The following is a 22,751-nucleotide window of genomic DNA, read 5'->3' as shown; positions in this document are numbered from 1 at the left end:
CGTTTTCTTGAGCAGCGCAATCCGTAGGATTTCACTGCGCATGCCCTCTCTGGCTCCCTGCACCCGTAACCAAGGTAAATATCGGGTAACCAAGCAAAGTGCTTTGCCGATATTTACCCTCGCTACGTGTGCAGGGAGCCCGACACTTCCCCACTTGGCTCCGCCCCCTCCCGCACTCCACTCCGCATGTATGTACATACACACACACATACATATACATACACACACGCACACTCGCCTGTCCTCAGTGGCATGGCCCCGCTCGGCTCCACCAACTCCTCACTCCGCCCCCCGCACACATTCTCGGCGGCCGAGCGATCAGCTGATCCCCCAGCGGCCGGCTACTGGGAGCGATCAGCTGATCCCCCGGCGGCCGGCTACTGGGAGCGATCAGCTGATCACCCGGCGGCCGGCTACTGGGAGCAATCAGCTGATCACCCGGCGGCCGGCTACTGGGAGCGATCAGCTGATCACCCGGCGGCCGGCTACTGGGAGCAATCAGCTGATGACCGGGCGACCGGCTGCTGTGAGCGATCAGCTGATTGTTCACAATAGTCTGCCGCCGGTAAACTGTAAAAAAAAAAAAAAAAATCAAAACGGATTCCGTTGTTTTGCAGCATCCGTTGCATCCGTTGTGCCACTATATGCAACACATCCGTTGCATCCGTCACACAACGCAATGCAACGGATACCGTTCAACGCAAGTGTGAAACTTGCCTAAGGGGGTTGCATTCGCACTGGTTGGCCAGGACTGGGGAACAGAGTCTGAGGTGGTAGGGGATTGCAGGGCTTTTATAGCTCGGCCTTTTAAAACATCAAAGTCCAAGTTTGGGTGTTCAAGGACCCACAGGCGCAGTTGTTTGCGGTCCTCTACGGATTGTAATCCCTGCAGGAATTGTTCAACCATCATTTTGTTTCCTGCCTGGTTATCAATGGGATCTATGTGTTTCAGAGCCTGTAGTGCAGCTTGCAATCTTAACGTATAGTCTCTCATGTAATCCTGGCGCCGCTGCCTGCAATTATAAAAGTCCATCCACAGCTCTGCTTCTGTGCGGGTCTCAAAAGCAGTCTTTAATTTTTCAAAAATAGTGGGCACAGATTCCCGATCCACATCGGACCAGGTTTCCACCTCCAGCTCTGCTGCACCCGTCAACTGTCCCAACAGAACAGACGCCTGCTGCTTACCGGTCATTGCATACATGTCCAACACGGTGCAGATTTTATTTTTAAATCCGGGTAAGGCGTCCGGTTTGCCATCATATTGGAGCAGCCACGCCTCTCCGGGGATATACGGCAGGGTGATCGGCATGATCGGGGCTACTGCTCCGGCGCTGGGCGCTGCTGCTTGATCTAACGGTGTAGACCCCGCTGCATTTCCGCTATCAGGCGACTGCATTTTTCCAGTCCCCCTTGGTTTTTCTTCACCACGCTCGCGGGACTGGAGCACCTCGGATACTTCCGGGTCAGGTTACAGCCCTCTTCCGCCCGCGCTTACAGGAGTCGTGGGCGGGGTTTATTTTCACTCCTTTTGCTCTGCTGTGGTGCAGTTACTTTTCACAGCAAAATGGCGGCAATTTTGCAAACAATAAAGTACAGTCCATAAAGTACAATCTTTAAGGCCTATGTCACCCGGTTCAGCCAGGTCCAGTTCAATCCTGTTCGTGACGCCAGGAAAAAGGGTTGTAGCACCCAGGGACATGGGGTACTCGGTCCCGGGCAGTGTCTCTATTGGGGGATGTCACGATGGTGGCTGTTAGCCGGTTCCGTGCCCTGGGCCCTTTTTGCAATGGGGATATTTACAGGGGAGATTAGGATAATGTTTACTTGCGACACCACTTGTGGTGTTGCGGTTAAGTGTAGGGAGCTGCCGCTGCAGAATGTCTCTACTGGGGATGGTGGTATTAGCAGCTAGCATGGTAGTCCCTCCACAAGTAGGGTATTGCCCCAGCAGGTGTATGGTGCAGTGGGCGTCGGAAGAAGGTAGTCCACACAAGCATTCAGTGCAACTGGTTTACACACTGCTGGTAGATGTTGACTGGTTGCCCGAGGTCGGCTGGTTTCGCCTCCAGGTTTCCTTCGTCCCAGTGCCAGTTTGTTTCTCTTGTACCCTCTTCCCCTGCACCTGTCTCTGGTAAGTGGGTCCCCCTGGTATAGAACACTAGGGGTCCCCGTTCTGTGGTTTGTTCACTTCTGGCTGCCTGACGGTAGCGTGAACCCTGTGGGTATGGAGTCTCTGGTCCTGTCTCCGGTTCTCCTTTTGCTACTGAGTCTTCGGATTTTTTAGGGTCAGTAAGGTCCCTGATGGTCCCCTCGCTGTGCAGGTGTTAAGGCGGCGTTACACGAGACAATATATCTAATGATATGTCGTCGGGGTCACGGAATTCGTGACGCACATCCGGTATCGTTAGAGATATCGTAACGTGTGACAGCTCCGAATGACTGTTAACGAGCAGAAATACTCACCTTAACGTTGCTTGTTGACACGTCGTTCATTTTCATAATGTCGTTCCTCCATCTGGGCGCCAGTTGTTCATCGTTCCCGAAGCAGCACACATCGCTACGTGTGACACCTCGGGAACGATGAACACAGCTTACCTGCGACCGCCGGTAATAAGGAAGGAAGGAGGTGGGCGGGATGTTAAGTCCCGCTCATCTCCGCCCGTCCTCTGCTATTGGGCGGCCGCTGTGTGACGTCGCTCTGACGCCGAATGTCCCTCCCCCTTCAGGAAGAGGATGTTCGCTGCCCCCAGCGAGGTCGTGCAGGAGGTAAGTCCGTGTGACGGGGGTTAACAACTTTTGTGCGCCACAGGCAATGAATTGCTTGTGACGCACAAACAAAGGGGGTGGGTGCGATCGCTCATGCGATAAATTGTCCAATGTAACGCCGCCTTTAACAGGTCGGCTTGAAGCTCTTTCCTGTCCTAGGGTCCTGTACCCCGTCAGTGCGTAGTTCCGGGAGTACTCCACCGGCAACCACTTCTCCTGGGTACCAGGTCACCGTCAACCCGAGTCAGAACGTGCTCAGTCACACCTTTACACTTCCACTAGTCACACACGTTCTCACTACATCTGCTCTCGTTCACTGCAGACTTTCTCTTTCTGTCTTCTGTCTTCCTGTGTCCTGACTACTCTCCACAGTCTGCCCGTCCCACCTGGTCAACAAGTGGACTGGATTGGCTCCAACTCTAGGCGGCCATCCATTGGTCCCACCCTAGCCCTGTACCATTGTTTGGGGGATGTGTTGGGGAAAACTGTGATTACCTGGGTTTTTGTTGGTACCAACACTGGGTTTCTCGGTCCCTAAGGGGGTAGGCCCTGCATCCTTGTGGGGATGCAGAACCTTGTAGCTCCTGATGGTTTCAGGGGCACCACACCTACACCTGTTACAAAAAAAACAATATTCGAAGACAAGAAGAGATATCCACACAGGGGGAAAATATGTCACCTCTAGAGATGGGTGAATGTGCAGATGTTCAGATTCAGCGGGTCCGGCGGGACTTAAAAATAAAAAGCTTGGTTTGGCATCGGACTTGAACCTGAACTTCTGCCCAGATGCCGATCCCTATATAAGTCTATGGGGACCTGAACATTGGCTGTAAAAAGGTAGTAGAAAGGGCTAGGGGGTCTGCAAAGCAGGGCAGTTATACTTACCGAGTCTCCCGTGTGATTGTCACATTGTTTCCAGGCCCGCTCATTAACTCTCATACATATTCACTGCTTCCCCACCCACCGTCAGTCCCGGCAACTATGATTGTTTGCAGTCAGACCGCGCCCCCACCCTGTGTGACAGCGTCTGTGATTGGTTGGTATCACATACGCTATCTGTGTCCCTGTTGAGGTATAAAAATATATTTCAAAAAAAGGCATAGGTTCCTCCCTTATTGTGATACCCAGTGAAAATAAAGCAGATGCTTACGGGCTGCAGCCCCCAGCCGTGTGCATACCTTGGCTGTGTATCAAAATAATAGGGACCCTATATGTTTGTTTTTTTTATATAATTATTTAAATAAATATTTTTAAACAACGGCGTGCAGCCCCCACAATTTTGATACCCGGTCATGATAAAGTTGACAAATGGTGCTGGTATTTTCAAGCTGAGAAGTCCATGGGTATTGCCCCCAGCCTAAAAATAGCAGCCTGTAGCTGCTCAAAATTGTTGCATCCATCTGGCACTTTATCCAACTTATCCCGATTGCCCTGGTGCGGTGGCAATCTGGGTAAAATAATGGGTTAATGACAGCTCACAGCTGCTACTAAGCGTTAGATAAATAATGTGTAAGGGTCTATGAGACTCCCTAATTACTAATCCTGTAAGTGAAAAGAAATAAACAAAAACACCGGAAAAAAAAGTCCTTTATTTGATATAAAATACAAAAAAAACCACCCTCTTTCTCCAATTTATTAACGCCCTAAACACCAGGTCTGGCGTAATCCACATGAGGTCCTACAACAATCTCTGCTCTGCTACACCCTGAATCACGGTATACGGGCACATTAGAAAATATGACCTCCTGCTGCGACTTCAGGCAGAGACTGACGGAGCCGCAGCGGTGACATCACTGAGTTTATCTACGGTCACAGCTGGAGGTTCCCACATTCCCCCTCCCCAGGTAAACTCAGCTCAGGTGATCTTATTGACTTTAATGAGACCTGCATCTCGTGAATACAAAGCAAACATCGCCAGCACTCGCTGCTATTGCTCCAGGAAATAAGTCCATGTGCCTTCCACCTGTGTATAAAGTGTATAGGACAGGCACCGGGATAAAAGAATAAAGTTTATTGCACAATAATTAATATCAAAACATTTTAAAAAAGCCGCTGTTCTGGCAGACGCCCGAGGTTTATTTGCCAGTTGTTGCAGATTTGGTGCAGAAATTTGGTGTATAAATTGCAGCACTGAATCTGGCAGAAAACACATAAGAGGTGCCTGAGAAGTTCATGCTCAGGGTGCGGTGCATGGACACTAGGTATCCCTCTAAGGGGTCTTTGGATTGGAGACTCCGGATCATTGGTTCATGTCCCCTGATGAACCCTGATGTATATGCACCTGGGGAGAAACGCGTCGGGTGCCATGGGACTGGTCGCTTCACCACATTGATGAAGACGACCTTGAAGTTAAGCACCCAAAAGTTTTTATCATCCTATGTGATAGGTGTTTAGTATGTGCAGGGCCGTGTACAGTCGCTTTAGGGCTTCCCAACGGTGAATGGGGGCGCCAAAAACAGTTAGGGCGTCATACCCTCCATTGTCAGGTAGGGACAGCTAGGGTCATTCTGTATAGGCTATTGATTGCTTTTGTTACAGACTATCAGCCTACTGGGAATCTACCCTTTAAGGCCACATCTCACTAAGCGACATCGCTGCTCAGTCACGGTTTTGTGACGCAACAGCGATCTTGCTAGCGATGTCGCTGTGTGTGACAATCAGCAACAACCTGGCCCCTGCTGGGAGGTCGCCGGTCGTTGCTGAATGTCCTGGACTATTTTTTGGTTGTTGCTTTCCCGCTGTGAAGCACAGATCACTGTGTTTGACAGCGAGAGAGCAACGATTTGAATGTGCAGGGAGCTGGTAACCAAGGTACACATTGGGTAACCAAGCAAAGGCTTTGCTTGGTTACCCGATATTTACCTTGGTTACCAGCGTCCGCAGCTTCTAGAAGCCAAGTCCCTGCTCCCTGCACACGTAGCCAACGTACACATCGGGTAACTAAGCAAAGCGCTTTGCTTAGTAACCCGATGTGTACCATGGTTACCAAGCACAGCGTCGTTACACGGGTCACTGGTGGAGATCTGCCTGATTGACAGCTCACCAGCGACCATGTAGCGACGCTCCAGTGATCTCTGCCTGGTCAGATCACTGGTGGGATCGCTGAGGCGTCGCTAAGTGTGACGGTACCTTTACAGATGTATGTGGCTGTATTATTTGCATATAATGAATAGAACTGGGTAACCATATCAGTAATTGCACCCTGTGTTTTGTTATTGCCTATACATGCATGCCTACCTATTGGAGTACTCTGCCCAGCCTTTTTAAATTGTTTGTGTTATAGGCTTGATCTTTTAATTAAATCTATTAAAACCTACTTTTTAGCAGGGCTTTCCACCTGAAGTTGACCAATGACCATCTGGATGATCCAGAGGAGACATGGGAGAAGGTCATGTGGTCAGAGAAGACCAAAATAGAACTTTTTGGCATTAATTCCACTCGCACCATTTTTGGTGGAAGAAGAAAGATCAGTACAACTCAAGAACACCGTCCCAACCATGTTGTATTGTTACTATTCAATCTATTCCCTTTGTCCCTCTCAGTCCATTATATATGACTTAGTTGGCCTTATTTTTTATGGAATACAGTAACTCCTTACAGACAGCACTCGTGCGCATGTGCGTTGATGTGTTCTTTGTCCGTGCAGCTGACGGCGTCTATACCATAATTGGGTGATGACGCAGAGTCCCCGTGCATGTCACTCAGGTCCTGGAGACACTCTCACCGGCAATGACGATGGATGCATCGGCGTTGCTATGCGCCAACAGAAAGTGACATCTGATTCTGAGACATGTGACCAAGGTCCTATCAGTAGTTGAACCGCATTATTTAAAAGCGGCAATTACAAAGGTCCTTCACTCACTTCTGCCTTGGAAAAAGACTACATGTCGAAACGTGCGTAGCGATTGAGGACACTGCACATCTTGGGCCAGGTATTGACCACTATTTTGATTGTTTATTCCCCTTGGTTGTGTTTTGGTAATTACTTTTCTCCCGAGGTTTTTGGTGACGGTGTTCCAGCAGATATATATTATTTATTTATACTAGGCTTCTGTGGAGACAAGGGGCTCAGTGGGTGCTCTTGTCCACTAAAACCCGCCGCCTTTAGAAAGACAGCGTGGCTCAGGGCTCATCCCAACTGAACGCCGGCCTCCTTAACCGTGGGCGGAACACTACTCAGACAACACAGGGTGAGGGAACCACAATAATTAGAAATTATTGGATCCCCAAACAATTAACGGCACATAACACATAACCAGCAAAACACAAATGTAACAGGCAACAGAGTCTCACCCTTCCGCTGGCTCACCAGGGATTTAGAATGTCCATGCCTCAGAGGTTCCAGGGCTATTTACTCCAATCCAGCAGCACCCCGCTTTTGGCGGGCACCCACCGAGAAAGGAATAATGCCAGATTCAGGAAGCTGTGTGAGGTCTGAAAAGTCTGTAACAGGTGACTGAACTGTCCCAACCTGAGTGTCCTCCTTAGGTAGTCCTGGTATGATGTTACAATCCTGACAGCCGGAGTCGAAATCCCTAAGCTGTGGATATGGTCTCCAACCGGAACCGGAGTCCCTAGATTGAAGCCATAAGATATCCTGATCCTCTAGTCAGCTCCAAAGAGCTTAGACTGGATCCATCAGCATCCATCAACAACCACCTGGTGGCTTAAAGAAATCCCTTTTATAGCCACAGCCTTCCACTTGGATACACTGCGTCCTCATCGATTGGTTGGACAAGATCGCCTCTCCCATTGGATGAATCTCAAGCTGCATGGACAATGTTCATCCAAATGAGGTCTACAGAAAGACTGAGGGTATACATGTAGTCTGCAAGTCACAGACTCGACAATGGCTACTAAGGTAATCACATTAGCAATACACAGCTACAATACAATGGTTACTGAAAGAGTCTGGAGAAACAATACGTCTAGCTTTCAGTGGCCAACACAATTACATTGAGTCAACAAGAGTCTTGTAAAAACAATGAGGGACTTCTCCCCCATCTATAGACAATCTATCATGCTGTCTGGCTGAATTTTAAGAAACTTTAACCCATGAGAGTCCATGTCGTCACAGCTTCTTCCTCTGTTATTCACTACCAGGCAATTTTTATACATGCTGCACACTTCCACATCTTTGTCCTGGTTGTTTTTGTTCACCCGTACAACCCATCATTATATATTATTTTTGACATATTTATCCCATTTCATCACATTCAATGGAGATTTAATTAAATACATTTTGGGGTCCTATGTAATTATATATATATATATATTGTAGCGGGGTGGGGGTCCCCCAGGACTACAAAGACGCCGTGACTCAAATAGTCCGATCCAAACAGCTTTATTGTCCTTGCTGTACATGTAAATTCATCCGGAACACAGCCGGGTTATGCACCGTCCATACGGGTCCCCGTCACACAGGCACCCCTTGCCTTAGGAGACGGTCTTACGATGCCCCGTTCGGCTGTTCCAGGAGGGTCCACAAACTTATAAGCGCTCCACGCCGGCCTGGAGCTTTTCCAGGCTTCCGGCTCTGCAGCTTGCAGAGCAGACTCTATTACAAGTTCATAGTGGAAGTTAACCACTTTCCTCACTCTCTGGCACCTGCCAGCAGACACCTCTAGCTGAGGTTCCCTCGCGGCCCCAGGGCCCTCTGCAGACCACTGGGTCTGGGTCTCCTCCAGGAGAGGCTCGGCCTTACAGCCCTCATCTAGCTGCACTCACCTCAGTCTTAATATCGGAGCCCTGTGCTCAGCCGCCACACAGGTTGCTCCATGCAGAGCTCCGGCTCTGCTCTCACTCTCTCCCAGCACACACGCTGGAAGTCTAGGGCTAGTCTCTATCTAGACTGCCCTAGACACACTCCACCCAGGCTCTGAGACTGGATTGCTTTAACCCCTCGAGCCACACCCACAGGTGGAGGTCTGTGAATCTCAGCCCTGCAGAGCACCTTGGGATTATTAAAGGGAACCTGACCCTTATGTGTAGCAAGAAGACTTTGTGGACTACAAGTCCCATAGCAACCTTTTCCGTCTAGATATCGCAGATACCTTCTCCACTGTGACATATAGCGACTATTTACCACGTTGGTGGTCGCTACGTCACATATCCCCCCCCTCTGTTCAAACTTGTAGGGTTGAACACGCGATACCCTACAGGGGCCCGGAGACAGGACATCCGGGCCACAGTGCACTAACAAGCAAGAGGGCCCTTCAGGACCCCTTCGAGCTTCTGGTCTCGCCGGACCGTCCGTCACCAAACCCTGCGCAGGAAACCCACTATTCAGACACGGTCCCCGGCCAGACCCATCCCACCAAGGCTGTCGCCCAAGGTCTGCGTAAGAGGGAGATTCTCCCTTAGTTGGCACCATCGTCCTGTCAGTCCCTGAGCTAACCTGACCACTAGGGGCCTCACTATCGAGGAGCCTCCGCGGGGAGATGATAGAAGAGACGCCATAACTAGGACCTCCGCACGAGCCGTTCACAGATCTCTCGTGGGCTCTTCTTCCCGGGCATCTTCGTCTGGGTCTCGGATAGCGTACTTTCTTGTCAGCGTCTTTGGCTAACGCTGCAGCCCTCCTTTCATTCAGTCCTTTGGATTGTGTCTTGCAGGACGGAGACCCTTCAGAGTCCGTACTATAGCCTGACAAATATCCGGGTCCTCTGTGACCCCGGCTCATTTTATCAACATACTTTCTTTCGCCCTCTGAGGTAACCCGTTCATCGAGTGGGCTACCTTTCTCTTCTGGGCCATAGCCCCTATATGGTCGCCATCCCACACCAACTTGGCGGAGTTGGTTCGCAATTCTCTGTCTTTCTAAATTCAACTGTTTTAAGTCTTCCAGGTATCCCAGGCGGTATTCTAGGAGGACTCGTATATCTGCAACACACTCTGTTGTTCCCGCAATGGCACCGGGAGCCATGCCGACTTCCTAGGGTATCCTGGCTTTATTATGAATATCAATTCTTACTCTCGTCACGCCGGTTTTATCCACCATCTCCTGCATGGCTCTTCCATGTCGTCCAATAAGCCTCATAACCATCTCTTTGGGCACTTGAATGCTGTCTTCAACAAACTCCAATAACCGTCAAGCTGTCTTCACCGCTTCTGAAGTTTTTCCATAGATACGGAAGGTTCCGCTGTCTTTGTCTAAGTGTACAGCTGTAACCCCTGGAACCTCCCTGGCTTGCTTAATGTTATTTCTTAGCGCTCTCAATGCCAGCCCGATCAATGTTGAGTTCACAACCACCACTTCTTGAAACCCTGTGGTCAGCTGCGCCAGGCGTCTGGCGTCTTCATCCTTCTTGGCAGTGATGAGCCACTTTGTACGAAGACACCGAAGGTGCAAGTCACTTAGGATGGCCACTCGCTTCTTTGTGACGTCACTAAAAGAGCACACCACCAACCGATTAGTCTCTGCGGCAAAGTACACTTTACAGCAGGGCTGTGGAGTCGGTAAGCCAAACCTTCGACTCCGACTCCGACTCCGACTCCTCAAATTCTCTTGCACCGACTCCGACTCCGGCTCCGACTCCGACTCCGGCTCCGACTCCGACTCCGACTCCTACATATATTGCTTAGTTAGGTGAAAAATTTATTGTAGTACATGAATATGTGTATGTGAACATCAGACATTTAATAATTTTTATGATACGATAATCAAGATATTTGGATAGAACATAAAATATATTTATTGGAATACAACTTTAGAACACAAAAAACTGTAATAAATTGTAAATATGTAATACACTATGTAATATACAGTAGATTACATATATATCTTGTGTGTGTATATACACTGTGTGTGTATATATATATATATATATATATATATATATATATATATATATTACATATTTACAATTTATTAGTTTTTTGTGTTCTAAAGTTGTATTCCAATAAATATTTTATGTTCTATCCAAATATCTTGATTATTGTATCATAAAAACAATTAAATGTCTGATGTTCACATTGTACTACAATAAATTTTTCACTTAAATATAAGCATTATACTAAATGTTATTATTTAGTAAAATATTCAGCACATTCTGCATTGCACTCCTGTCCCCAATTTATTATATATTTTAGGAGTCGGAGTCGGTGCATTTTATACCGACTCCGACTCCGACTCCACCAAAATGAGCTCCGACTCCGACTCCGACTCCACGACTCCGACTCCGACTCCACAGCCCTGCTTTACAGGCCCCTACTGCCTTCTGGAATCTCTCATGCACCTTCTCACTGGCACAGGCTTCCCTTAAGTCTTCCAGCACGTCTATCCAGCACTTGAAGACTGGTTTGCTTCCTTCACTGTCAAGGACACTAGACTGGTCCTGAGGTCTCTTGTCTTCCTCCATATTCTCCATCAAAGGCTTCACCTGTTGAGTTACACACGCCTCGGGTTTCAGGCTCTTAGCTGAGCCAATCGCCTTGTCTTCAATCTTGGTCTTACCCACTGAGTCAGTCAGGTTCTCAGCTCCTGATGAGACCTTACGTCCAATCTTCACCTCTTCCTCAGAGGCTCTTTCCACTTTTACAGCACCAGCCGTGTCTTGGGACTTCACTGCATTCCCTCCAACGTCCTCTGGGGTCTCTGCAGTGTCACCCTCTGCCTTCTCTTGGGCATTTACAGCATCACCTTCTACCAGGGTGTCACGCCCTTCAGCACGGTACTCTGTTCTTCTTAGAACCTTGGCACCATTTTCCACATTCAGCCCCTCAACCCTGGGTAGCTTATCGGTCTGCTCACCAGGACCTTTGTGGATTTGTGCTCCGTCAACACTGTCTAGGATTACTTCTCCTATATCACTCTGTAGTATGTCATCTCCTACAGCGCTTTCATCTGACAGACCACCAGCTTCATGCTTGGAAATTATAGAAGACACCGCCATGACTTCTTTGGTCGGTTCTTTCACTGCAATGTCACCCTGCTGAATTCTGTCGTTACAATGTGTCAGTTCCAGCACAGACACATCTTTCTTTTGCATGATTTTGCTGTCCGACTCTACATTAGCGGTTGCTATCGGTAACGTGCCTTTCTCAACCTTCTCTGAACACTCAGATTCTGGAAGGGAATCCGCACTGTGGGCAGAAATACACGACATTATCTCTACCTGGTCCATATTTTCGGAGGTTGTAGCTAGCTCCGCCCCTCGGCGCCTGTTGCGCCTTCGGCGACGGGAGGAGGATTTCCCCTCTTTGCTCATCAGTCTGTCACTGTACTCATTTGTCTCTTTAGTAACGTCAGTGTCGATTCTGGAGTCGTCGTCACTCCCCCTGGTGTTCTGGACTACCACGTCCCCGCTTAACCAGGTGTCGGACCCCTTGTCTGGAGCTCTCCCGTTTTTAACTGTCACACTATCATTTGTTACTTTAACGGTCATGTCACTAAGTTGGGCATGTCCCCCATTATCTTTGGTCACCCCTAACTTAGGACTGTCCTTACGTGGAGGTACCTCCTCCTCCGTGTACCACAATGTCCCACCGGGAACCCGTATAACCTCTTGCGGAAAAGAGGCTTCTGTAGGCGGAAGCCGACTTATTCCTGTGCAATCGGTCCCGAACTCTGTCTTCCATAAGTCCCGAAAGAACTCAAAGTCCTGTCCTATGATAACCGGACATAGCAGATCTGGAGCTACACCCACATCAGGGCGCCCCACACCTCTGGCCGTCCAAATCAGCACTCTGGCAATAGGATATTCTTTAGTGGTCCCATGCACACAACGTTCTTCTATTGTCCTACCCACCAAAAAATGGAGATCGGACATGGGTCTCACTAACGTCAACTGGCTACCCGGGTCTAACAGACCAGACACACTTAGCCCATTCAAGTCCACTGAGCACTTCTGTGGCCTCACATCGGATGAATAGCCTATACCGCAGGTAGGACATAGGTAAGGCAAATCCCATTGCCCCTTGCTATAGTCCCTCTGTTCGGATTTTGAATGCTCCACCCCCTTGTGGGTCACCACCGCTTTCTGGGGTCCCGCCCCCTGTTGGGTAACTACCCCATTCCGGGCCTCCGCCCCCTTTTGGGCAACCACCCTGTTCCGGGCCTCCGCCCCCTTTTGGGCAACCACCCCTTTTTGGGACTCCGCCCCCTTTTGGGCACCCACCCCTTTTTTGGGACTCCACCCCCTTTTGGGCACCCACCCCTTTTTGGGACCCCGCCCCCTTTTGGGCAACCACCCCTTTTGGGACTCCGCCCCCTTTTGGGCAACCACCCCTTTTTGGGACTCCGCCCCCTTTTGGGCAACCACCCCTTTTTGGGACTCCGCCCCCTTTTGGGGTTTCCATGCAATGTCCTTAGCCCCCAGTTCACACCGTTCGCCCTTATCTCCCTGGGCACCCAGTGTCCATACTGGCCCCCGAAGGGAACGCTCAAACTGGTTCATGGCTGCAACATCGCTACACTCTGACAGCTCCTGCTGTTCCACAATGTCCGCAGGGACCATTCCCTCTTTTGGGCTTTCAGCCCCCCCCTGCTGTCGCTGGACCTCCTGGCCCATGCTGTTGGGGCTGCTGACTCTGTAGCAGCTGGTTTAGGAGCTCCTCCATGCTGCAACGAGAAGAGGAACAGGAGGGGCACTCCAATGGGTAATACCCGGTGGTCAAAGACAGGGGGGGGTTAGAGTACCACTAACCTTTCCAGGTTGTACCGCCCGTACAACCAGGGTCTCCAGCCTGTGGTGTATCACTGCTCACCAAGCAGGGCCTCGCAATTCCGGCTGGCCTGGAGCCTCCAGTCCCTGGTCTCTCGCCACCGTAGACCCACTGATTCACCGCCAACAGCTGGAGCACGCTGTTCCTGTTCGTGGACCCGCCGATCCACCGCCAGCAGCTGGAGCACGCTGTTCCTGTTCGTGGACCCGCCGATCCACCGCCAGCTGTCTTGAGTGCACAGACAATTTTCGTGGACCCACCGATCCACCGCAAACCGCTTCAAAAATTTTCGTTGACCCGCCGATCCACAGCAAGCAGTCCGTATCCACAGGAATATGTCCTATGCCGTTGCCCCTAGCAACCAGGCTGCATGCCCGCATTCTCCACCATAATGTAGCGGGGTGGGGGTCCCCCAGGACTACAAAGACGCCGTGACTCAAATAGTCCGATCCAAACAGCTTTATTGTCCTCGCTGTACATGTAAATTCACCCGGAACACAGCCGGGTTATGCACCGTCCATACGGGTCCCCGTCACACAGGCACCCCTTGCCGTAGGAGACGGTCTTATGATGCCCCGTTCGGCTGTTCCAGGAGGGTCCACAAACTTATAAGCGCTCCACGCAGGCCTGGAGCTTTTCCAGGCTTCCGGCTCTGCAGCTTGCAGAGCAGACTCTATTACAAGTTCATAGTGGAAGTTAACCACTTTCCTTACTCTCTGGCCCCTGCCAGCAGACACCTCTAGCTGAGGTTCCCTCGCGGCCCCAGGGCCCTCTGCAGACCACTGGGTCTGGGTCTCCTCCAGGAGAGGCTCGGCCTTACAGCCCTCGTCTGGCTGCACTCACCTCAGTCTTAATATCGGAGTCCTGTGCTCAGCCTCCACACAGGTTGCTCCATGCAGAGCTCCGGCTCTGCTCTCACTCTCTCCCAGCACACACACTGGAAGTCTAGAGCTAGTCTCTATCCAGACTGCCCTAGACACACTCCATCCAGGTTCTGAGACTGGATTGCCTTAACCCCTCAAGCCACACCCACAGGTGGAGGTCTGTGATTCTCAGCCCTACAGAGCACCTTGGGATTATTAAAGGGAACCTGACCCTTATGTGTAGCAAGAAGCCTTTGTGGACTACAAGTCCCATAGCAACCTTTTTCATCTAGATATCGCAGATACCTTCTCCACTGTGACATATAGCGACCATTTACCACGTTGGTGGTCGCTACGTCACAATATATATATATATATATATATATATATATATATATATACAGGTTATATATTCCATCTTTAGTGGTGTTATTATTATTCTTTATGTCATCATTTTGATTCGAGCAATCTATCTGTTGTTACATTTACCTGCCTTCGTGTGGTCTCTGTCCTCTCCATTTCCACCCATGTATTACTAATTACATTAATAAGAAATAATTCCTTTTAATTTATCTATGTCTTCAGCGCATTTTTCTTATATAATTCCCATTTATCTTGCGCTGACGCAGGATCCATATTGAATATTGTCATTGCCATTATACCTGTATACCTTTTGTGAGGAAGGTTTTGAACCGTCCCAACCATGATGCATGGGGGTGGAAACATCATAATTTGGGGGTGCTTTTCTACAAAGGGGTCACAACGACTGCACTGTATTGAAGGGAGGATGGATGGGGTCATGTATACCAAGATTTTTGCCAACACCTCCTTCCCTCTGTATGAACAAGAAGATGAGTTGTGGCTGGGTCTTCCAGCATGACAATGACCCGAAACACACAACCAGGGCAACTAAGGAGCGGCTCCATCAGAAGCATTTCCTGGAGTGGCTGCCAGTCTCCAGACCTCAACCCAAGAGAAAATCTATGTAAGGAGCTTAAACTCAATGTTGTCCAGATACAGCCCTGAAACCTGAAAGATCTGGAGAAGATCTGTATGGAGGAGTGACCTGAAAGATCTGGAGAAGATCTGCATGGATGAGTGACCTGAAAGATCTGGAGAAGATCAGTATGGAGGAGCAACCTGAGAGATCTGGAGAAGATCTGTATGGAGAAGTGACCTGAGAGATCTGAAGATCTGTATGGAGGAGTGACCTGAAAGAACTGGAGAAGATCTGTATGGAGAAGTGACCTGAAAGATCTGGAGAAGATCTGTATGGAGAAGTGACCTGAAGGATCTGGAGAAGATCTGTATGGAGAAGTGACCTGAAAGATCTGAAGATCTGTATGGAGGAGTGACCTGAAAGAACTGGAGAAGATCTGTATGGAGAAGTGACCTGAGAGATCTGAAGATCTGTATGGAGGAGTGACCTGAAAGAACTGGAGAAGATCTGTATGGAGAAGTGACCTGAAAGATCTGGAGAAGATCTGTATGGAGGAGTGACCTGAAAGAACTGGAGAAGATCTGTATGGAGAAGTGACCTGAAAGATCTGGAGAAGATCTGTATGGAGAAATGACCTGAAGGATCTGGAGAAGATCTGTATGGAGAAGTGACCTGAAAGATCTGGAGAAGATCTGTATGGAGGAGCGACCTGAGAGATCTGGAGATCTGTATGGAGGAGTGACCTGAGAGATCTGAAGAAGATCTGTATGGAGGAGTGACCTGAAAGATCTGGAGAAGATCTGTATGGAGAAGTGACCTGAAAGATCTGGAGAAGATCTGTATGGAGGAGTGACCTGAAAGATCTGGAGAAGATCTGCATGGATGAGTGACCTGAAAGATCTGGAGAAGATCAGTATGGAGGAGCAACCTGAGAGATCTGGAGAAGATCTGTATGGAGAAGTGACCTGAGAGATCTGAAGATCTGTATGGAGGAGTGACCTGAAAGAACTGGAGAAGATCTGTATGGAGAAGTGACCTGAAAGATCTGGAGAAGATCTGTATGGAGAAGTGACCTGAAGGATCTGGAGAAGATCTGTATGGAGAAGTGATCTGAAAGATCTGAAGATCTGTATGGAGGAGTGACCTGAAAGAACTGGAGAAGATCTGTATGGAGAAGTGACCTGAAGGATCTGGAGAAGATCTGTATGGAGGAGTGACCTGAAAGAACTGGAGAAGATCTGTATGGAGAAGTGACCTGAAAGATCTGGAGAAGATCTGTATGGAGAAGTGACCTGAAGGATCTGGAGAAGATCTGTATGGAGAAGTGACCTGAAAGATCTGGAGAAGATCTGTATGGAGGAGCGACCTGAGAGATCTGGAGAAGATCTGTATGGAGGAGTGACCTGAGAGATCTGAAGAAGATCTGTATGGAGGAGTGACCTGAAAGATCTGGAGAAGATCTGTATGGAGAAGTGACCTGAAAGATCTGGAGAAGATCTGTATGGAGAAGTGACCTGAAAGATCTGGAGAAGATCTGTATGGAGAAGTGACCTGAAGGATCTGGAGAAGATCTGTATGGAGGAGTCACCTGAAAGATCTGAAGAAGATCTGTATGGAGAAGTGACCTGAGAGATCTGGAGAAGATCTGTATCGAGAAGTGACCTGAAAGATCTGGAGAAGATCTGTATGGAGGAGCGACCTGAGAGATCTGGAGAAGATCTCTATGGAGAAGTGACCTGAAAGATCTGGAGAAGATCTGTATGGAGGAGCGACCTGAGAGATCTGGAGAAGATCTCTATGGAGAAGTGACCTGAAAGATCTGGAGAAGATCTGTGTGGAGGAGTGACCTGAAAGATCTGGAGAAGATCTGTATGGAGAAGTGACCTGAAAGATCTGGAGAAGATCTGTATGGAGGAGAGACCTGAAAGATCTGGAGAAGATCTGTATGGAGGAGTGACCTGAAAGATCTGGAGAAGATCTGTATGGAGGAGTGACCTGAAAGATCTGGAGAAGATCTGTATGGAGAAGTGACCTGAAAGATCTGGAGAAGATCTGTATGGAGGAGTGACCTGAAAGATCTGGAGAAGATCTGTATGGAGAAGTGACCTGAAAGATCTGGAGGAGATATGTATGGAGGAGTGACCTGAAAGATCTGGAGAAGATCTGTATGGAGGAGTGACCTGAAAGATCTGGAGAAGATCTGTATGGAGAAGTGACCTGAAAGATCTGGAGGAGATATGTATGGAGGAGTGACCTGAAAGATCTGGAGGAGATATGTATGGAGGAGTGACCTGAAAGATCTGGAGGAGATATGTATGGAGGAGTGACCTGAAAGATCTGGAGAAGATCTGTATGGAGGAGTCGCTGACTTCTGTTGTTTGACCTCTGTAATTGCAAACAAAGGTTTCTACCAAATATTAAGTTCTGTTTTTCTATTGGATCAAATACTTATTTCATACAATAAAATGCAGATTCATTATTTATAAATTATACAGTGGGATTCTCTGGATTTTTTTATTCTGTCACAGGTGAAGTTAACGACGATACAAATTACAGATCTCCCCATTCTGTGTAGGTGGAAAACGGCAAAATCGGCAGAGGATCAAATACTCATTTTCCCCATTGTATTTGTTAATACAGTATATGTATCACAACATATTTGCAGTGGGCACTTTCATGTATATAGGGGCATACATACAGATACTAGATAGTACATAATCTATGTATCCAAATACATTTTTAGCATATACTACCCATATGTGAACCGTACGTATACTACAGGGGTACCCACAGTGGCCACCCACCAGTTTCATGTATTTAGTGTCTGTAATGTCTGCTATGTATTGTGTAATACACAGTAAAACAATCCAGGTATTAATAACATAATAAAACATTAATGTAATCCACTGATCTGCGGAATTACAATAGCAGCTAATGGCTTTATACCCCCACAATTGGGTGAATCCCCCCCATCAGCAGTGACCGCAGATGATGAAGATATCGGCCCCGGGCACATAATCCTATTCCCCTCCATGTTCCCGCTGTATGTTACCTCCGTATTATAGGAGCACAGCGGTGTTATCACATATAGCGCTATCACATTATCACCAGATATCATCTGTATTTATCTGAATGGGGGAATCTACGGCTGAAGAAACCGAGAAAACACAAAACATGAAACCTCCGGCCCAGAACTGTCCGGTCCAGAGAACGAGGAGAGCGTGACTCTTCTCTGCTTTATATAGTGGTGACTCCTCACCGGGGCGGTTACCTGCAGGATCCTCCTCTGTGCACCGATCACCACCACGAACATCACTTTCCTCCTCCATTATATCTGCAGAATTAAGAGTCTTCAGATCTTTACCCGGATTTCAGAGCTGTGAAAGAAAGAAAGGAAAAGTCACAGCCCAGAAGGGAAAAGTCCCAGAAGGAAGGAAGAGTCCCAGAAAGAAGGAGATGTCAAAGACCGTAAGGGAAAAGTCACAGAAAGAAGGAAAAAAAAAAGTCACAGACCAGAAGGGAAGAGTCCCAGAAAGAAGGAAAAGTCCCAGAAAGAAGGAAAAGTCACAGAAAGAAGGAAAAAGTCACAGAAAGAAGGAAAAGTCACAGAAAGAAGGAAAAGTCACAGAAAGAAGGAAAAAGTCACAGAGAGAAGGAAAAGTCACAGAGAGAAGGAAAAGTCACAGAGGAAAGGAAAAGTCACAGAAAGAAGGAAAAGTCACAGAGAGAAGGAAAAGTCACAGAGAGAAGGAAAAGTCACAGAAAGAAGGAAAAAGTCACAGAAAGAAGGAAAAGTCACAGAAAGAAGGAAAAGTCACAGAGAGAAGGAAAAGTCACAGACAGAATGAAAAAGTCACAGAGAGAAGGAAAAAGTCACAGAAAGAAGGGAAAGTCACAGAGGAAAGGAAAAGTCACAGAAAGAAGGAAAAAGTCACAGAAAGAAGGAAAAGTCACAGAAAGAAGGAAAAGTCACAGAGAGAAGGAAAAAGTCACAGAAAGAAGGGAAAGTCACAGAGGAAAGGAAAAGTCACAGAAAGAAGGAAAAAGTCACAGAAAGAAGGAAAAGTCACAGAAAGAAGGAAAAAGTCACAGAAAGAAGGAAAAGTCACAGAAAGAAGGAAAAGTCACAGATGAAAGGAAAAGTCCCAGAAGGAAGGAAGAGTCCCAGAAAGAAGGAAAAAGTCACAGACTAGAAGGGAAAAGTCACAGAAAGAAAAAAAAAAAAAGTCACAGACCGGAAGGGAAGAGTCCCAGAAAGAAGGAAAAGTCACAGAAAGAAGGGAAAAGTTACAGTGAGAAGGAAAAAGTCACAGAAAGAAGGAAAAAGTCACAGAAAGAAGGGAAAAGTCACAGAGAGAAGGAAAAGTCACAGATGAAAGGAAAAAGTCACAGAAAGAAGGAAAAAGTCACAGAGGGAAGGAAAAGTCACAGAGAGAAGGAAAAGTCACAGAGAGAAGGAAAAAGTCACAGATGAAAGGAAAAGTCACAGAAAGAAGGAAAAGTCACAGAAAGAAGGAAAAGTCACAGAGGGAAGGAAAAGTCACAGAAAGAAGGAAAAAGTCACAGAAAGAAGGAAAAAGTCACAGAAAGAAGGAAAAAGTCACAGAGAGAAGGAAAAAGTCACAGAGAGAAGGAAAAAGTCACAGAAAGAAGGAAAAGTCACAGAGAGAAGGAAAAGTCACAGATGAAAGGAAAAAGTCACAGAAAGAAGGAAAAAGTCACAGAGGGAAGGAAAAGTCACAGAGAGAAGGAAAAGTCACAGAAAGAAGGAAATGTCACAGAGGGAAGGAAAAATCACAGAGAGAAGGAAAAAGTCACAGATGAAAGGAAAAGTCACAGAGAGAAGGAAAAGTCCCAGAAAGAAGGAAAAGTCACAGACAGAAGGAAAAGTCACAGAAAGAAGGAAAAGTCACAGACAGAAGGAAAAGTCACAGACAGAAGGGAAAGTCACAAAGAGAAGCGGAAGTCACAGAAGGGAAAGTCTCAGAAAGAAGGAAAGGTCACAGAGAGAAAGAAAAGTCCTAGAAAGAAAGAAAAGTCACAGACAGAAGGAAACATCACAGATATAAGGAAAAGTCCCAAATTATTACTATTTCTGCCTCTACTCAGTCATTGTTTAGAAAGTTAGCAGATAATGAAAGTGGGGTCATCTTTTGTGGTCTCAAAAAGGCCCAAGCTAGGCAAAACATCTTGCGAACTGTAGACCCACAACCGCTGCTGGCCACAGCCAGGGTTTTGGCTGAGGATGCAGTGCCTCTCATGGTTGCATCGCTAAATGTTTGTGCAGTAATAGACACTGTAACATCCTCGGCTTCCTTCTCCTTGTCATCAGTTAAGCTACTCAACTTCATACCTCTGGGTTCACACCAAGTGGGATCTACAACTTTATCGTCATGCTCTGTGTTGTCTTCCTCCTCTTCTTCCTGACCTGACATCACAGAACAGAACACGTGCAGCTCAGGTATCTGAGTCTCATCATCATCACCTTCACCACCAGGGCTTAACGTCAGTTGACGAGCGTCAGGATCCTGCTGGGTCCCTACATCGTCTGAGCCAGGATCCAACTCACAAAGATTTTGGGCATCGGTGCGGATGCTTTCCTCCTTCTCAGTCTGGGAATCTTTGGAATGGACCTGTGATGCCCATGGGATAGAATGTGTGAACAGCTCTGCAGACTCGCCCATTTGTGGGTCTCCAGTCAGTTTGCCAGTTGGAGATATGTGACGCGGGTGCAAACAAGTGTAATTGTGGTGGCACCTCTGGGGAATGAACTGTGTGTGATGTGGAGGTGGAGGAAGAGGAGAAGCCATTTGATACAGCGCTTGAAACCCACTCTACCACCTGATGTTGATGAGTTTCATTTCCAAGTTGAATCATCCAGTAACATAAGTTGTTCTCATTTCCCTTGGGATAGGTTGAGCCGGTGTCTGCTCACAGTCGCCACAGAGGTACTGCACCTCAGCTAGAGGTGTGGTATCCCATTCCCGGGTAAGGAGGAGATCACAGGTCGTTACACACATACACAGATATACTCTTTATTTAGCGACATCCCATCAGGCCATGCTCCTGTCAGCCAGTTTGGATGAGGGGTTAGTCAGTCAGGAAGTGGATGTGGAGGAGAGAGGTCCTGTGGTCTGTAGCTGGAGCAGGTCGGCCCAGGATCAGGAGAGAAGAGGTCCTAGAGTAGAGCCCACGGGAAGTGTGCCATACACCCGTGGCCTCGATCCACAGCCGGCATACCGGAGTGGAGGGAGTTGGCTGCATCCCGGTCCCTAGACTAGTGGAGAACAACAAGGCTCAACTAGTACATCGGAGGCTGAGGATACTTCATGTACCGAAGCCACCACCGCACATAATCCGTTGAAAAGGTGACCACATAGGGCCAAGGGACAGAGCAAACAAGCCATCCAACAAGGTCCGTGGACACCGGCTCAGGGCACAGTGTGCGTAGGCGCGGGGCAGGCGGGAGAGGCCAGCGCAGGAAGACGACCATGGAAGGAACATAGAAAGGTGTACCGGGTTGTACCTCCGAACTATTTGGGGATCGGCTGGAGCCAATCACAGCAGGGCTCAGCACTCCATGGACAACACTTGACAGGTCGTGTAAACCTGGAACGGATAACTGTGAGTTAAAAACTTGTGACTGCATTGCCCTGTGTCGTCCGGTTATTCACCGCGTCTCTGGTCCTGCACCCCGCCATCACAGCTCCCTACCATAGACTATATAATTGATTCCTGACCTGGGGCTAAGCTCTACCCATGGATAGCTCAACCACCTCTGCTGCGTCACCACCAACCCCAGGGAAACGGCATAGCAGCGTCGGTCCCATATATGGCCGCATACCATGGGTGACGTCACAAACTCTATCATCCCTTGTAAATAATCCTCCCCATTTGAAAACGACACCGCCGGGGTCATGGAACTGGGCCTTGCCGCCGCAACATCCTCACAAACAGGACCAGCCCGGTAACAAGTGCCCCACGGCCCCGGTGGGCGTGTCATTGACACAGTATGGGGGGAGAGAGGATAGGGAGGGGGTAGCATCTATTGACAAGGTATGGGGAGAGAGGGTGCAGGGTTATATATGGGGGGAGAGGGTAAGGGGTGATGTATACAGAACACTGGTTGCACCAGTGTGGCGGACTGAACTTGCTGCTGTACCACTCCCTTTACTTCAGCCACCTGGAGAGATGTGGCGCCCCAGCATCTGGTTGCCACAACAGTATTGCCCTTCTCCAAAGGGTTAATACTGAGCTTGGAAGTAATTGGGGAAATCATTGACCAGTAAGTACCAACATCCAACACAGTTTCTCCCTCAGGCCAGCAGAGGGAGCTCTGAACCTGGAGTTCCAGGGAGGATTCCTCAAGTCTGACCTGAGGGAGGAAGTAGTGTTCAGTCGTTTAGGAGAGTTTGGAGAGAGAAGAAGCAGAGTGGTGCTGTCCTGTGAGCTGGGGCCTGGGGCTAAGAGAGCCCGGCCCAGAAAAGCAGGATCTGCAGAGAGGCGTAAGAGAAGAA

At 48.4% G+C, this 22,751-nt stretch overlaps 1 pseudogene; it reads right to left on the bottom strand.

Annotated features, from left to right (window-relative positions):
• LOC142243719 (uncharacterized) overlaps positions 1-22,751 on the bottom strand; it is a 680,256-nt pseudogene that overhangs the window by 648,955 nt on the left and 8,550 nt on the right.

Source organism: Anomaloglossus baeobatrachus, chromosome 6 (assembly GCF_048569485.1).
Source record: "Anomaloglossus baeobatrachus isolate aAnoBae1 chromosome 6, aAnoBae1.hap1, whole genome shotgun sequence".
NCBI classification, from domain to species: Eukaryota; Metazoa; Chordata; class Amphibia; order Anura; family Aromobatidae; genus Anomaloglossus; species Anomaloglossus baeobatrachus.
Note: the sequence above shows the minus strand (reverse complement) of the source record. Positions and strands in the feature narration are given on the sequence as shown.